General features: G+C 41.7%; 1 protein-coding gene across 3 annotated transcripts in view; it reads right to left on the bottom strand.

The window, feature by feature from the left end:
* Positions 1 to 17390, bottom strand: part of large2 (LARGE xylosyl- and glucuronyltransferase 2) — a 144733-nt gene that overhangs the window by 81204 nt on the left and 46139 nt on the right. For all 3 annotated transcript variants that reach the window (XM_050071837.1, XM_050072000.1, XM_050072093.1), the window contains one exon: positions 10664 to 10761. The gene's annotated coding sequence lies outside the window, so the exon portion shown is untranslated. The remainder of the gene's footprint in view (positions 1 to 10663; positions 10762 to 17390) is intronic.

Raw genomic sequence — 17390 nt, 5'->3', positions numbered from 1 at the left:
TAAGTGTTAGAGGTAAGTCATTAGTTTTCTTTGCGGCTGCTCTCCCTGCCGTAGGCTTTCCATCTAGGTGCATGGAAGGGCAGGGAGGTTTGCTCTCTCTGCCCAGGCTTTCCTCGTATGCATGTGGAAGGGCAGATAGGTGTGCTCTCTCCACCTTAGGCTTTCTGTGTAGGCCCTAGGAAAAGCAGATATACTACTGTAAATGGAAATAAGGTTTTGTTTGACTAAAGCCCTCAATAACCAGGCCCCACCCTACCTCACACTCCTACCCGCACACTCCACTCTGTCGATGCCAACCTCCTGTCCCACCCCACACGGACCAAGCACAAATCCTGGGGGGACAGGGCCCTCTCCATCTCTGCTCCCACCCTCTGGAACTCACTCCCCAAACCCATCCGAGACTCCCCCTCTCTCTCCATATTCAAAAAAATCACTCAAGACTCACCTGTTCACCACTGCTTACAATCACTGACAGTTTCTTCTCCACATCCCCTATTTGTTCTCTTGCTTGTCTGTTTTTTGGGGTTTTTTTGTGTGTGTCGTGTCCCTTAATTTGTAAAGTGTCTTTGAGTTCCATAAAGAGCGCTATGTAAGTATAATGTATTATTTATATTATTAAAGTGTTCCTGACTGAACTATGGTTATGGAAGTACAACAGGTAAAAAATAAATAACAATGCAGCTTGGCTAAATTTAAGCATTGCGATGACTGTTTTCTTAATAAACAGTTCAGGATTCAGTGGATTCAGAATCAGAAATACTACTTCTTTCCATCACAAGGAAAGAGAAATGTGTATTTGAACTGTCAGTACAATAAAATGAACCTCCTCTTGTCACATACGGACAATAAACCTCAATCAGACAGTTTCATTCCAACCTCCTATGCTCATCCCAAATTTAAGAGTTACTTTTGAAGAAATATTGCTTTTATTTATTCTTTAAGATCTCTTCTACAGTCAAAGAGAAGTTAAATGTCACAGCATGTCAAAAGTTGTTCTACCTGCAGCCTCACAGTAGTCATAAAGATTCAGATAAAAGTTCTTGCAATATTCACATACTGACATTTGGCGTCAGAAAACCCTGAGTTTGTATTTTAAATATTAATCTGCACTTGGAAAATTCCAGGTCACCAGAAGATGAATCAGAAAAAATGTTTTTAAAATTCAATGGTTCTAATGATGTTGGCACGTCCCCACATCCAAGGGATATAGTTTGTAAGTGAAGTGTCATCCAAATTTCTAGGACTCAGGGAAAACATTAAAAAACTGAAAAGAAAATTTACTTAAAGCACAACCCTTGATCCAAATGTGACAAACACGATCATCCCTTTGCAAAAATCGAACAAGATTGAAACCTGCCATCACTTTTATAATTATCAGTGAGCCTTCATACACTGACTCTTGTGATGCAGTTGAAGGTTTCTTTCATTAGTTATTTTTGTGACAATAGCAGGAAACACATTAATAATTTCAAATATATTCAACTGAGAAGCACCCAACATACAAATTGTTTACCTGAAATCACACAAATATTTATGCACATGTGTTCAGTCCCTAATTTGGGGCTTTATTTCACCTCTACACTCTGACAGAGACCCCCTCAGGGCAGAAAACTGTCCCTCTCCTGGGAACACAAACTAATTAAACACAAAGCCTCCAGCTTCCCAGCAGCCCAGACATCCCTATCAGCACATCACGTGGCCTCTCATGTTTGTTATCTGTCCAATCAGAGGCAGGGTGCAGTGGAGGGGTCAGAGGTCAGAGGATTAGGAGTGGGAGAGCGAGGCATTGTGGGTGCGTACCCTGTGGTCATGTCAGGTCACCTCTGTCTAGAAACTGTGGAGGGGGAGAGCAATTTTGTGTGGCTCTTTGTGTGTGTGTGTGTGTGTGTGTGTGTGTGTGTTCTTTGTGTGTGTGTGTGTGTGTGTGTGTGTGTGTGTGTCTAGCTGTCACCTTGTAAAAGCTCATTACAAGTCTTACAGGTCATCCGCAGCCGTGAGCAGAGCACATCAATCAGTCAGAGGCGTCGCATTTGTGCACACAGCAGGTGCAGGAGGGTTACACTGTGAGTTAACCACTGGACCCTCTCACACACACACACACACACACACACGGCTACCACAGGGTCTAATTTAACTATCCAAAGCTCAACTAATCAATATATCTAATATCATCAATGAATAAAATTACTTAGTGTGATGTGTAAGTGTAGCCCACGGTGACAAACACAACAGCTCTGCTGAGCTTTGCAGCCTCTTTTACCTGTTAGTTTTGGCACTTTTCTTGTCTGATTAAGTCTAAGAGGCTCTCATCTAATATGCTCTAATGAACTGTCCATTACCTGCTCAGCAGCAAACAGCAGACACACGCAGTTCCAAATGAACTGTTTTTATAACATACATACAGTGTAGTCAGCCAGCATTCGAGCAGTGATGTTTGACATTGATTTATCACTGTTCTCCTGAACATTCAATTTAAAACGGAAGGGGAACAGGACAAGGTGAAAGTGTTGACTTGTTTTAGAGTGATCACTGTTTGACTTCTTATACACAGCCCAACAATGTGAAAGCTAACAAAGCTCGCTTCAAAATCTCAAAAACCAGAGATAACCAGAGCTCGAAATACTTTTTTCTGTGTACATGCACCGGTGCACGTAACGTTTAAAAAAGCATACACCATTATTTATTTACAAGCACCATTTCGTGTATTTGTCTTAAGTTATCGTCACCTCCACCATGGCAGTGCCCGGATCAGACTCAGACAAATCCAAGATGGACCACTGGGATACTTTTTTTTTATGACAGTTTGAATATGAAGAAATCATCAATGTGTTATGATATAATTCGAGCTGACTTTCCTTTAAATTTTTTCAAAAACTTTAAAGTAAAATATCTTCAAATTGTACATGGTCACAGTCAGAGTCATATTGAGCAGGATCACAGTAAAATTTTCAACAAACCTCTGAGGGAAATCATTTTTCATTTATGAGCTTAAAAATAAGGGCATTTTTTGGGGCGTCGGTGGCTTAGTGGATAGAGCAGGCGCCCCATGTACAAGGCTGTTGCCGCAGCGGCCCGGGTTCGACTCCAGCCTGTGGCCCTTTGCTGCATGCCACTCCCTCTCTCTCTCCCCCTTTCACACTTGTCTGTCCTATCAAATAAAGGCTAAAAATGCCCCCAAAAAAAATCTTTAAAAAAAAATAAATAAGGGCATTTTTAGTGTTACAATATTATTTGAGCTGACTTTTCCTGTACAGTAATGTGCACTGAAAGATTGTATATGATCATAGTCAAGGAACTTCTGGGCAGAAATCTTTTGTACTTTTTAGCAAACCTATAATGAAAATGTTTGTTATCATATTAGGACTTCTTTGTGACATTAACATATGATGTGTAATTAATTACTGCTGAAAAGTGGGTGTTTTTTCATCCTTTTTGGCAGCTCCGAATACTGGTAGCATAACAAAAAATAAAGTGCTTCAAGATTCAAGCAGTGGCAGGCTTGACCACAGTGTTTAATAGGGCTGTCACTTTTTCAAAAAATCAAGGTCAAACAGATTTAAAATGACCCATAATTCATTCGAATAAATTTGATGGTAAGCTAGCAGGTGAGCCCGCAGGTTTGTTGTCGCTGAAGAGTAAGACAGCTACTTTTTACAAAGTCGACAAACAGCCTTATCTTTGTGCGTGACTTTGCCATCTACGGTGTAGAACCCAAAATACTTCCACATGCTGCTTCTCAGATGTTTTGGTGTCGTGATTGTCCGCTCAGGATGGCTTTGCTCGCTATTGTCCTCCATTTTCATAGCAAAACAACACATTAACATTAGCTTCGTTTAGTGATAGGTCAGTAGGGCATGCAATAGGTCAACATGATAGTGAATTCTTAGAGCGCCCTCTGTTGGATCACAAGGCAAGCTACATCAAATTGTCTGATGCACCTATAGAGACTGCAGCCGACATTTCGAACAGGTGATTACAGCTTGAACATGAACTTTTCACCCCATGTCCGAACGAATGTCTGAAACTCAAATAAAAAGTGACAGCCCTAGTGTTTAACGGTGGTGCTGCTGCATTGTGCTGCTCTGTCTTATCCATCTGTATGCTGTCACTGTCTTTGTTTCATGCCACAAAGTTATTAATTACATTTTTTTTTGTTGCATGAGAAAATCGACATGTGGTGCGAGAGCATGTGGAAAAATAAGTGAAATGCGTGAGTGTTGGTGGCCTTGCACAACTTGTAGAGCTGAGAAATAAATGGATTGTAAATGAACCTGCATTTGTATAGCGCCTTTCTAGTCTTCCAATCACTCAAAGCGCTTTTACACTACAAGTCATATTCACCCATTCACACACACATTCATACACTGGTGGCCGAGGCTACCATACAAGGTGCCACCTGCTACTCAGTTTTTTTAAACACACTCACACACCAATGGCAGCATTATTGGGAACAATTTGGGGGTCAAATATAATGCTCAAGGATACTGCAACATGAAGACTGGAGGAACCGGGGATCGAACTTCGGTGTTTTCATTGAGAGCCAGGCCAGCACTGCATGACTGAGAAGCCGAAGGAGAGGAGCAAGAGGCGCTTCGCTACTACGCCGGCAAATTTGAAACAAAGTCCCACTCTTTGAGCATAATGCAGGATCATGCATATGCAGCATCACAGGAGATGGAATCCTCATCGCCAAGAAAACTCAGCCTAACAGCTGTTAGTGGCGCAGTGATGCGAGGAGAGGGATGAAGCGTGTGAGGTTGAGCCACTTGTCAGTTGTCAAAAGACAAGACGTGATTGGTTTGTTTCCATTTACACCCGCCCCAACAGTCCTACATTGTAAACACAGCCAGCATGGTGAGGAGGGGGTTTGTCAACTTGCGTCGCGTGTGTCTGTGTAGGAGCCTGAATGAATACTCCATGAAGTATTGGATGACATGGTTTCATCAATGTTATCATAGCTTTTTGGTACACAGCAGCTACCGTTGTTGCAATACGCATTTGAAACAGTGAGGCGCTAGAGTGCGCCATCTGTTTTAATGCAATATATGAGTTCAACGTTAGATGGGAGAAATTCTTACACACTGTGGCTTTAAGGACAAATTCAGGGAGCGAAAGCCTCTTTCCGTATTGTTCCATAAACCGTGAGCTCTAAGAACACAAGACTACAAATACGAAGCAAACATAAGAAGGAACTTTTTAAACTTTGTCATAAAAAAAAAAACTGTCTGACAAAAACAACACTGACAATATACTATGGGGAGAATGTATAGAAAAAGTATCTCCAAAGGGGGATGGATGTGCTTATAAGTGGTGCAGGAGGCATTTAGATTCTGAAAGTAGCAGTAGTGCAATATAAAAAAATAAAACATTAAGTGTAAATGTCACGCATTGAAAATGGCACCTGCGAGTATTACACCTTCATGTAATTTATTATCAGTTTATTTTTACTGATGCATTATTGTGGAGGCAGAATTTGACTGCTGTATTTTGTCTGTTGAGGTGGAGCTAATTTTAACAGTTTAATTTGGGAAAGAAGCCACAGTAAACCCACCTACCATGAAACCACAGCCAGAAACCTTCCTTTAACCTGCAATATACCAAATCAGAGCTAACTAGGTTTTGTGGGTTTATATACTAGAGGAGTAGAGCTGCAGGTTATACAGGTACCACATGTCGTGTGGTTTATCAAGTGGAAAATTCTTGTTAGAGATGTTTGGTTAAATTGGGATGGAAACTCCGCCAGAAGCCGCCTACACCACTGAACCAAACTTGTTGGGTTAGAGAAGCTTGCTAGAGAAGCTTCACAGAGCTTTCCTCAGCTAATTCAACCAACAGTTTAATGTCATGTGATGGAGCTGACAGCACGCCGGTGAATCCTTTCCAGCAGCACAGACTTCAGAGGCCGTTTATTCCCTAACTCTAAATAATCTGCTACAGCCGCAGGAGCGAAGGAGGGTGGATCACACGACGCTGCCTCTTTTATCTTATCGGCATCAAAACGCTGCCTCGTATTCCTTCTATTGCCACAACTCTGACCAAGTCGCAGTGCATCTGAAATGACTCCTTTTCATTCAGTTGTAGCAACGTGCATGAGAACACACAAAACACATGCAGAAGGCTCTGTGTCAACAATGTGTAGGTTGTGTTTTTGAAAATAAGGCAGGTCTGATCTAAAGCAAAGCCTTTTTGCAAATGTGCTAAGGGAGAGCGCACCAAAACACAGGGGGATGTGGGAGGTGGCAGTGAGAATCTAGGGTCTAACATAGTTTATAACAGGGAACAGAAGCTCAAATCCCCACATGTGCATGTTTACATGAGGAGTCTCCAGGAGTGTTCATAGCCCCAACTGTCTATCTACTGCATGAGAAACAGTCCTGGATTCTTTCCATTGAAAAAGAAACCAGGCGTGCCCTGGTCTTTATCAGGAAAAGGACAGTTAAAGACTATAAAACAAGTTGGTCTTCATCCTTGAATGCTCTTTTCTTGTAAAAACCAAACCATACCGATAGATAACACTTGCAACAAGAAGATAAACTGGAGAGCACAGACCTCTACCAAGGCCAAATGCCCTATCTCGCTATGTTAACGCAAGTTAAAACTTCAAAGGTTGACATTTCTGCATCATTAATAGTTTTCAGTAAGACTTTGGTAGGCTTTTACAAGGGAAAAGACTTCCAAAATGAGGGCCAGCTGGTTGGTTTAGTAAACTTCTGGTTAACTTTCCCACCTCTGAAAAAGAGCAGCAGCTTTTATGTGTCTCCTACACAGTGAAGGACACAGTCCCTACAGGGTTAGTGTTCATACACTATGACACCACATAGACTCAAAGGATCACGAGCAGGACTGTGGTGGTACACCTACACCGTACAGCAATCTCATCATATCAAGACCAGAACTGACCGGGGATCTGAAGTAAAAATGTAATAAAAGCTGTGTGCTTCATGTGAAACACATTCACATAACATACAGAGTATAATCACACATTTTTACAGATCTACAAATGTCACAGACTAAATTTGTTGTGTTGTGAGCGTGATCTGATACTAATAATACAACTGCATATATCAACTATAACAATAGTGCTACTAATACTTTTCATTGATCATATTATGCATGTATGTCCACTGAAGAGAGGCATGTCCAGATAATTCCAGATAATTCTGTCTGTCTGAACACAGTCCATCAGTGAGACCTGTCTGTGTCTTCGTCCTGTTTTCTCGTTCTGCTGATGAGCTCCGATATGTTTGAACAGATCTGTGGTATCTCTACTACAGCTGACAGCTTTCCTGCAAATATCACTGTTGGTGACATTTTCATTTACAAGCAAGAAAAACCTGCAGACTTTTACCACCTGAAAGCTAATCTCATATCTCAGAGTAGGAGGCGATAATGCTGCAGTACATTATTTTATTATTCAGTCTGACATCATGTTCATGTTAGTTTTAGCTGACAGAGTCTGTGGTAGCTGTCACTTAGAGCAGGTAACTTCACATTTGTCACGTCAAAACATTATGTCAATACAAGAGTTGTCATTTCAAAAATTTGACTCACAACTGCAAACATCTCCTACGCACTGTTTGAGGCCATTTTTTTCTGTCGTTTTTTCCCTGCTCTGCCACAGGAAGAATGATCTAACCTTGAAAGCTCTGATTGGCTCAGTTGCTCTGTCAATGAGCGAAGCAGCGCACGTGTTTGAATCACTGACAATATGTGGACAGAGATTCAGAGTTCTGGAGCAGGCCAGGAGGTAGGGCTGGGTAATATGGCTTATAAATAATATCTCAATATTTTTAGGCTGTGCCACAATATACAATCCACACATTGATAATTTCCTATTCTGTCTAAAATAGCACAACTGATTTAACCCTTAGATGTGTATAATCACACCAGTGTGATCATTCTAGTAAACTAATCTGAATTAAGAGGGAACACAGCTTGTGTATGATATTTTAGAGGGCTTTAATTTTGAAATTCAGCACCAGAATATCATGATATTATCTAAGTGACATCCTGAGGTGGTGTTTTGTTATTCTGAAGTGAAACTGGTCTGTGGAAACATTAAGTTTCTCAGTGACAGTGTAAGGTGGTGCACATCATTTTGAAGTCAGATTGAACTGACAGACATTGATTGTATAGAAAACTGTCCATCACACTTTTATTTTGAAGTCAATTCTTACAGGCTCATACTGTAATACCTATTTTATACACGTAGGGCAAAACAGCATTTATGTTAGTTCTAGAGGCTGGGCATTTGGTTTGACTCCTGTGTTCTGCACTGGGTGGTGTTTAAAGTGATGGAATAGATTCATGGTACTGCTACATTTAGCATGCCTGGGTCCAGACCTTTGAATCCACCCACTCCACTGAGTTTGAGTTGACTGGTGAGGCATTGTGATGTGAAACAGACATTTCTCAGTTAAAATGAAAAATAACCAATGAGCACCATGAGAGGACTAATGATTAACCAATCAGCACCATGGGCAGGACTAATGCCCTTGTCAAGATATTGTCAAGCATTGTCAAACTGTGCGCTGGAACCAATGAGGAGTAACAACAACAACAACAGCAAGAGAGATTAGATAGAGGCTGCTATCGAGGCTGTTTGAAGTTGCCATCTTCTCAGTATCGCCTGACATAGTAGTTTGTTTTACTTTGCTCCACTGCACTCTTAGAACCCAAGCAAAACAGGTATGTTGGTATGCCTACACATCTGGGTCTGCTCCATTTCAGTGCGCTAGTCCTGCTTAACACGTAACGCAAAGGCCTGTCTTATCAATCTCCCTTGACTTGATTGTGTATGGGACATGTGGTCGTTGTGATGAAGACGCCATTGTCAGATCTGGCCTATCTGCCGGCTACAAATGTCAAATGGTGTGCAGACTCTGCCTACCTAGCGCACCATGGGCGTAAGCCAATTTGGTAATGGTACAGACCCAGTGGACTTAAAATGACATCAGATTGAGGCAGATATGTTGGTCTCTAGTGACTAGTCAGGGAAAATTGAACACCTTCCCCCCCATTGAAATCAGTTAGAGTGGACACAATGTCAGAGTGAAGAAGGAAACGGAGTGTAATGAGTTGACAATCCTGTCAGATATCAAACAAACATTTAGCAGCATTAACTGAGAACTCAGGACAATGATGTTAAACCGGTGGTGCCAGTAGCAATTTTGCTTTCAGCCATGCTTGTTGTTGCCATGTCATTACATCACAAATCAACAAGAACATTGGCGTTATTATGGTACCTTTTTTTTTTATCATATTAAAAATAATCCCGGTATACTCATGACCAATATGATATGGCACACCCCCAGTAGGAAGATTTTTTTTTTTTTCACAAAACACTGCACTGCCTTTGTTTAACAAGTACCAATCATATTCTTTAAAGGCGCTGTATGTAAGAATGTGGCCAAAACGGTTACTGCACTCAAATTCAAAATACTGGTGGCCAAAACGGTTACTGCACTCAAATTCAAAATACTGCCGCAAGTCGTGTCTGCCCCCCCTCCCCTACAGATTTGAGGTTGCTGGACAGCGGCACGCTGGAGACTGATTTGTTTGCCCACGGGCGGCTGCCGTGGCAGGGCCGCGTCGCCGCGTCCTTGATCTTAGGTTTTCCAGCGGACCGTTCGAGCAAGTCCGGCTTCTCTGCTGCTAACGCTGCTGCCGGGATACAGCTGAGGAGAAGCCGGCTGCTAATGCTATGTACTGGGACACTGCTAATGCTGCTTGCCGTGCTGCTGTAGCTCAGTCGTAATTGTAACTGATGCTGAGACTCTACTGACTGTGTGACTGGTAGACAGCGGTGGGTGGCGCAACAGGCCAAAACACAAATTCAAAACTTAAACATGATTTGTGGACCGCAAAAAAATTTTTTTGATGCAAATATTCTGGCCGTACTATTGTTGTCGGTGAGATCAGTATGTTATATGAACATTATTCCTTAGTCTCTGTGACATATTAGGAGGATTTTACAGCTATTTGCTTTGGATTTCTTACATATAGCTCCTTTAAGTATACATTCTTTACAAGCAGCCACATTTACTGCTGTACTAATTTGCATGTCTTGATATTTATTTTGAGAAACTCCTTCTCTGAATGAGACTCCATGCTGCTGTGCTAAAACTGCTTCAAGAGCACATTAACAATCTCCACTGCAGCTTCCGTTACTCCTGAACCAGAAAAAAGAAGCGCAGGATTAAACAGAGAAAACCTTGAGAAAAAAAACTTAAATTACTTATAAAGCCAATTAACATGGCACCATAATTATCAGATGACCTTTGTGTTTTTTAACGAGTTTACCGCTGAAGCTACAGCACTGAAATCCAATTTTTTTACTTCCTCTCATGTCACATAAACAACACAATGGAATAATCAGAAAACGGGTCACGTCAAAGTCATCGCAAAGGAATCAACAACAAAGAGCCAAAACAGTACGCCCCTGTATCCATGCGCTCCTGAATGTGTCTCACACATAAATTGATACCTGTTATTGTCTCGATACGGCTCATTTTACACTTCACATGCAGTCATTTTCCTCCCTGATGGTAAAACCTTGTCACACTCCCACACACATTCGCTGAGCGGAAGAGACGGGAGTAAGGAGGCAAAGTGTGGCATCTGAAGAAGTAAAAAAATAAAGAAAACAGCATTTGTTCCTCACCAGATTCGCAGTTGTAAATCCCAGTGTGGGAAAACTGACGGAGAAGCTGCTCAGTCGCAGTCGATGACTCCAACAGGAACCTCCAGAGAAAATCCAGTCTGTAAATAAATATATACGAACAGGTATAAGATGACAGATACAGCGTGTGACAGGAAGATTACTTGTCAGACAGAATGTATATATAAGATATCAAATAAAAATCCATTCAAAATAACAAATAGAAAAATGGAGATTTCTGTTGAGAACACAAAAACTACTGAATATAAAACAAGAAAAGCAACAGAGGATCAATTGAAGTGTCAGTCAAACAGCAGAGAAGGCTGCTCTTTACTTAAGATCTTTTTCTTAAAGTTTGTCTTGTTTTTGTTGCCGTCATTAGCACTCATCACTGTTTCTGCATTGTACTTCACCTGTCAATCAAACACCGCAGATGGGGATGTGATGTGTTGAATTTAAGTTTCTACAGCCGGAGGCAACATTTCATAATGGAGCAAAAAACTACTGCAATACAAGAACAGCTCTGTTTATGCACAATTGTGGCTAAAACCACAAGTCACAGTGTCAAACCAGCAATGACTTAAGACAATAAGTAGCCTAAAATGTTTTTACAGAGTATCATAAACGGCTGCAGTGTTTTGTTGTCTGACTAACCTTCATATTTATGGACTCAAACTGGATTTCCTGCATCGTATTTCATCTTCCCGCCAGTACTGCAAAACAACATGCCCCTACCAACACAGTCTCTTGTGTTTTTGATAAAGTGCTATTTTCAGAACGCCTGCTAACCTATTGGGCTTTTACAGCAGCATTAGCAGCCACTTTTCATTCACAGTATGAGATGGATCTTCTGTGGCTGATTTGATTTGCAAGTGATGTCTGTGGATGGGGGCTGAATGCGCTGTGATTTATCCGAGATATATGTATTAAGGAAACACAACAAGCTGCTGTCATGTACAAGAAGACAGAGGGGCTTTTGGAGATTTTAATACCAAATACAAAGCATTCTGAGAGGTGTGCTTATTAGCTCAGCAAACTTTCTTTGATGCATTTAGTGAACGCTCAGTACGATGATCACTATGATGACATAATCTAAAGGAAATCTTCTTGGCAATAAATCCTATACCATTGGAAAGTCTGTTAAAATGGTGCCACGTTTGTAAGGAACGTGCATTTGTGGGATGAGCAGCAGAGCTGAGTATGTGGGTTGCACCCATGAAAAATTTGCCAAATCTTCTCTGCCACTGCCAAACAGCTTTTTTTTTTTTTTTTTTCGCTGATCATCAGTGATATTTCCAGCCTTGATTGTGCCACCAAAACGTTTGTGCCTAAACATAACCACACGTGAAGCACAGCATTTTTGAAACGTAAAGGAAAAAAAGAGTTCCAACGTAACCGCTACATAACAATGTAGTGTTACTTATCTGTGGTTTACAGAAACATACAATGCAAACATGTATTTTGGCATCTAGGTTGCCTTGCTCAAAACCAGCTCCAAAAAAAGATGTTTTTCTCCAAGACATTTCAACCCCCAACTCTTTGCATATAACCACTTGGTCAGTAAACTTTCACATCTACATATGATGTGCTAGGTATACTGGGTGCATCTGTTGTTGAAGTTCTAGGACACTGGGTCAATTTACACTTGTTACATGTCATTGTGTGTTCTGGTTTCAAAGGAAATGTACAGTTTCTGCTCAAAAGATGCATACAGTGTTTTTTCAAAAGAAACTTGCAACGTCGGTAAAACACAACAAACTTAAATTTATTTCATTGTACATTAAAAGCACATGGTTTGACTCTATATTCATATGGGAAGTGAATACCGACCTCCTAGGTGAAAGTCCGGTGTTGTTGGACCCAACCTTCCCCCTCCCCTCACTCACTCAACAGGGACTTTCCAGGTCCTTAAAATATGTTGCTGTCCAGGGGTGTTTCAACTGACGCTGTCACTGCTAAACAGCGTATCTTACAACTGCGAAAGGATATCTGTTTTTCGTCAATGTCTGACATGGAAATTGTTGACCAAATATCAGTATTTGACAACTTCGGATTGAGACCAAGTTGTTCTCACCCCAAATCATCACAAATCCCTGCTTTGTCAGCAGCCTTTCATGTCAACATTTCATGAGCTAGGTATCCTTTCCACCTATAGCAACTTTCTAGTTCCTTATATCACGTCATTACCCACAGCGTTTCAACCCAACGATATCTGTCTGCGAATCATACTGTAGCAACAGTTGCTGTCCAGCTGACCAGCGACATATCACAACACCATAAAGGTTTTATCCACCTGCATTACAAACTGAGGCTGCCCTGCAGCATATCATACCGTCGTGAAAGGGTGGCTTTTGGAGTCAGGTGTCTAACGCTAATATCACTGACATAGCGGCAGTATTTGACGACTTAGAATGAGAACGGGCAGTTCTCCCAGTTTGGTGTGGAAGAACTTGATTGGTCTGCACAGAACCTTGCCCTCAACCCCATCCAACACCCTGGGGATGAAATACAATGCTGAGTGTGAGCCCCACTATGGCTACACAATTAACTGAAATAGTGTCAAAATTGCAATATGGCCAAGTCCAGTATCCAGCTGCAAAGTTTGATAAAGGTTAAATGTGTGACAACTTTCCATTATAAATTAAGCATTATGATACTACAGAGATGCCCTGGCAAAAATTGTGTTGAACCTCACTTATGGTCTTGTGACTGAGAGCAAATCCTGTGGACAATCTGGTGGAAAGACTGAAACCAGAAGAGTGGAGGCAGGTGAAGCAGCACATTAATGTCTATAGAATAGCATTACGCAACTAACACAGATGCGTGAATAGGTCACGTGTCCACACACTTTTGGCCATATAGTGTAGTTTATAAAGTGGCAGCTGGACATTTTTAGCTAACCTGACAGAAGAGCTTTTATTACAGTGACGTAGTGATACACTGAAGAAGAAGCTTCATTGAGCTGGACTGGATCAATTGTGTGATATACAGACTTGCTGAGATAAAAACATGACTGATTGTTACTGTAACTAGTAAAACATGATTCCAAGTCTGCAAGCAGGGCTCATTATAGTTGACTTCTGGGAAGGTAGCACTTTGTACTGAGGTTCTGGGGAGGTGGAGGGGGACAGAGAGGCAGATGGGGGGAGTAAAGCAAAAAAGGGGGGTGGGGGGGGGGGGGTGGCAAAGTCAACCAAAAGCGAGTCTGGTCTTTATTTTGTCCTCCTTGGCACTTGCTGCGCTCCATCCAGATGGCAGCTCCTCTCTGCAGCCATACAGAACAGAGGGAGGCGACATGACGCCTGTCAGAAGCCCCACGAAATTCTGCCCCGGAGCCCGACATGAGCCAGAGCCTGTGACAAACCTCCACCCCACATGCCGACAGTCTAATCTGCATCCACATCAAGGAGGGTGTGTGTGCTGGGAGGGGGGGGAGCTGGAGTCATCCTGAACTGCAGGAGGTCCCGGGCTGTTTTTACTGCAGCTGATAGCGGGAGTGCTGCTGTTGTTTGTGTGCTAACAGCCCTCTGATGGCTCCAGGAGAACAGCCAGATTGGCTCGTAGTGTGAAACAACAGCAGCCATTAAAGCTCAATACGACCTGGGGGAGGGAGGGGGCAGCCATCCACGCCGAACACAACCCTGCCCAGTGTGAGTGTGGGTAATTTCTTTCTTTTTCTTGCTCTTTTTGTCTTACATGGCAGTAAACAAAATCAGGGGAGAGTCAGATTCATTTACATGCACTCCAGTGATTATTCCTGTCTTCTTACAATAGTAAAGGGATTTCTGAAAGGAGAAGTCTGATTTTCTGAGTTTAACACAGACACATTTCTCACCAATTAGTTCATAGTAAGTCCATATGTCCACTTAAATGGGTTTGCGAGAATACATATGAGTATGGAAGACCAAGAACAGTGTCATTGTGCCAGCAAAAACATGGGATTAGGATCACTGTGCTTACTTGTACATTTTCTCCAATATATTTGCACAGGTTCCTATCTGCTTTCTCCAGTAAATTGATTTGCGTATGATGTAGCTACATTAGAAACTTGGTTAGCACAACTGGGGTAAGGGGTTAGAGAAACCTGACTTCCCTGGATAGATTTATCCCGAAGGCAGCTGATTACTCTACCATATACAGTGGCATACAAAAGTTGGGGCACCCCTAGTCAAAATTTTGCTTACTGAATAGTGAATAGTTAAATGAGTAGAAGATAACCTGATGTCCAAAAGGCATAAAGTTTCAGCACCCTAAGACATTTGATCTCTCAGGACAACTTTTACCTGGGTCTCATACCTTAATTAGCTTGTTAGGGCTCTGACTTGTTCACAATCATCATTATGAAAGAACAGGCTATGCAAATTTCAAATCTTTATAAATACTTTTACTCCTGAAACCTTGTCCCAACAATCAGCAGCCATGGGCTCCACTAAACAGCTGCCTAGCACTCTGGAAACTAAAATAACTGATGCCCATAAAGCAGGAGAAGGCTATAAGAAGATAGCAAGGTGTTTTCAGGTAGCTGTCTCCTCAGTTCATAACGTAATTAAGAAATTACAGTTAACAGGAACTGTGGAGGTCAAGTTGAGGTCTGGAAGACCAAGAAGACTTTCAGAGAGAGCTGCTCATATAAAATCAAAACCTCCATTTGATTGCAAAAGACCTGAAGGAAGATTTATCGGACTCTGGAGTGGTGGTGCACTGTTCTACTGTACAGATACACCTGTACAAATATGACCTTCATGGAAGAGTCATCAGAAGAAATTCAGTGACAGATGTTTGCAAAGGACCAAAGAGAGACAAGTCCTGTGGACTGATGAAGTTACTGTAAAATAGAACTTTTTGGATGCAATGAGCAAAGGTATGTTTGGAGAAAAAAAGGCGCTCAGAAGAACATCTGTCCAGCTGTTAAACACGGATGTGGATCTATCAGGCTTTGGGCGTGTGTTGCAGCCAGTGGCACAGGGAACATTTCACAGGTAGAGGGAAGAAAGGATTCAATTAAAATACAGCAAACTCATCACAGGATGGCTTCTACAACAGGACAATGATCCTAAACACGCCTCTAATCCACAATGGACTACCTCAAGAGGAGCAAGCTGTAGGTGTTGCCATGGCCCTCACAGTCCCACGACCTACACATCACTGAAAATCTGTGGATAGACCTCAAAGAGCAGTGCATGAAGACGGACCAAGAATCTCACAGAGCTAGAAGCCTTTTGAAAGAAAAATGGTTGAAAATCCCCCAAACACTAACTAAAAGACTCATACTCCGACTCAGAGATGGTTATGAAAAGTGTTTAGAAGCCGTGATACTTGCCAAAGGGGGCGCTTCTAAGCACCGACCATGCAGAGTGCCCAAAATTTTCCTTTTTATTATTTTGAAACTATAAAAGATTGAAATTAAAAAGTAATCTTGCTTAAAATAATGAAGGAATGTGTCATCTTTTACTTGCTTATCTATTCACAGTAAACCAAATATTGATGAGGGGTGCCCAAACTTTTGCATGCAACTGTATACATGTAAAAAGGTTTCTATTCTGTTTTTCAGATGAGAGTGTGTGCAGGACAAAGACTTCAGACAGGATAAGTGTTGCTGACAGCGGAGCAGCAGAATAAACAGAAAGAGCAGCAAAGTGAGAGATGCATCCCCCTGTTTAAATAATCTAACACAAAAGCTGACTATGACTTAACCTAGAAGTCAAAATAAGCCAATTTCCACCACTGACATTCACACATACTCATGCTGTAATATAAAATTGTTTTCTCTCTCACTACAGAGCATATTCTCTGAAATACAGGGGACATGGGCCCCTTGGGTCTATCTTTTCTTCTTTGCTTGCAGCTCTGTGGCCCTCCAACAGGTAAAAACTACAAAGAACTGTGTAAAAAAAATGAGTGCAGTCTGTTTAAAATTGATTAAAATAAATACCAGAGACTGCCACGCAGCAGAGCAACCTTTTGGATATTTTTACAGTCTACATTAAAATAAATAGATCAAATCAATGCATCAAGTAGTTAAAACTATCCAGCTAATTAATGCAGTACCACGCAATAAAGCCTACATGTTGTAACCCTCCATACACAACTTTATCATCACTTGTTAAAACTCAACACATGCACAGTGAAGCTGGCAGCAACCACACACTGCAAAGACAGAGTCTGTATAGCAGGTAAATAACCCTGTTATGCCCTGCCTATGTGACAACCCCACAGGCTGTAAAAATAATGGACGTTTGTGGACTCCTGTTTTGAAACCTCAAGTTCGGCATTTTAGCCATCGCTATCTTGGTTTTTTGGAGCCAGAAGTGACCACATTTGGGCGACAGGGTGAAGCTGTGGAGTAGCAAGGGGTGGATCTGACTGAGTGGCCGAGTACACTATTGGCAGACAGCCTGTCACTCAAGGCAGCCAACCCTTAACTATACCTAACTTTAAAGGGATAGTTCAACATTTTGGCAAATTCGCCTATTGCCGTAATCCCTATAGTCATATGAGTAGGTACATTACCTTTAATTGTCAGTGCGTGCTGTTCTGAGATCGGTGGGACAGAGCTCCCCGCTGAAATGGAGGTGAATGGTATAGGTCCCTCTCTCCCTCAAAACTAATCAAATACACCATCAAATGACTCCAAAACGCTCTAGTGGACAACACATGGCTTGCGCATTCCCCACGCTATGAAATAATAATGTATAATTAAGTAACATTACGACACATGAAGCAAATACTC

The sequence above is a fragment of the Epinephelus moara genome, chromosome 1 (assembly GCF_006386435.1).
Source record: "Epinephelus moara isolate mb chromosome 1, YSFRI_EMoa_1.0, whole genome shotgun sequence".
Lineage (NCBI taxonomy): Eukaryota > Metazoa > Chordata > Actinopteri > Perciformes > Serranidae > Epinephelus > Epinephelus moara.
Note: the sequence above shows the minus strand (reverse complement) of the source record. Positions and strands in the feature narration are given on the sequence as shown.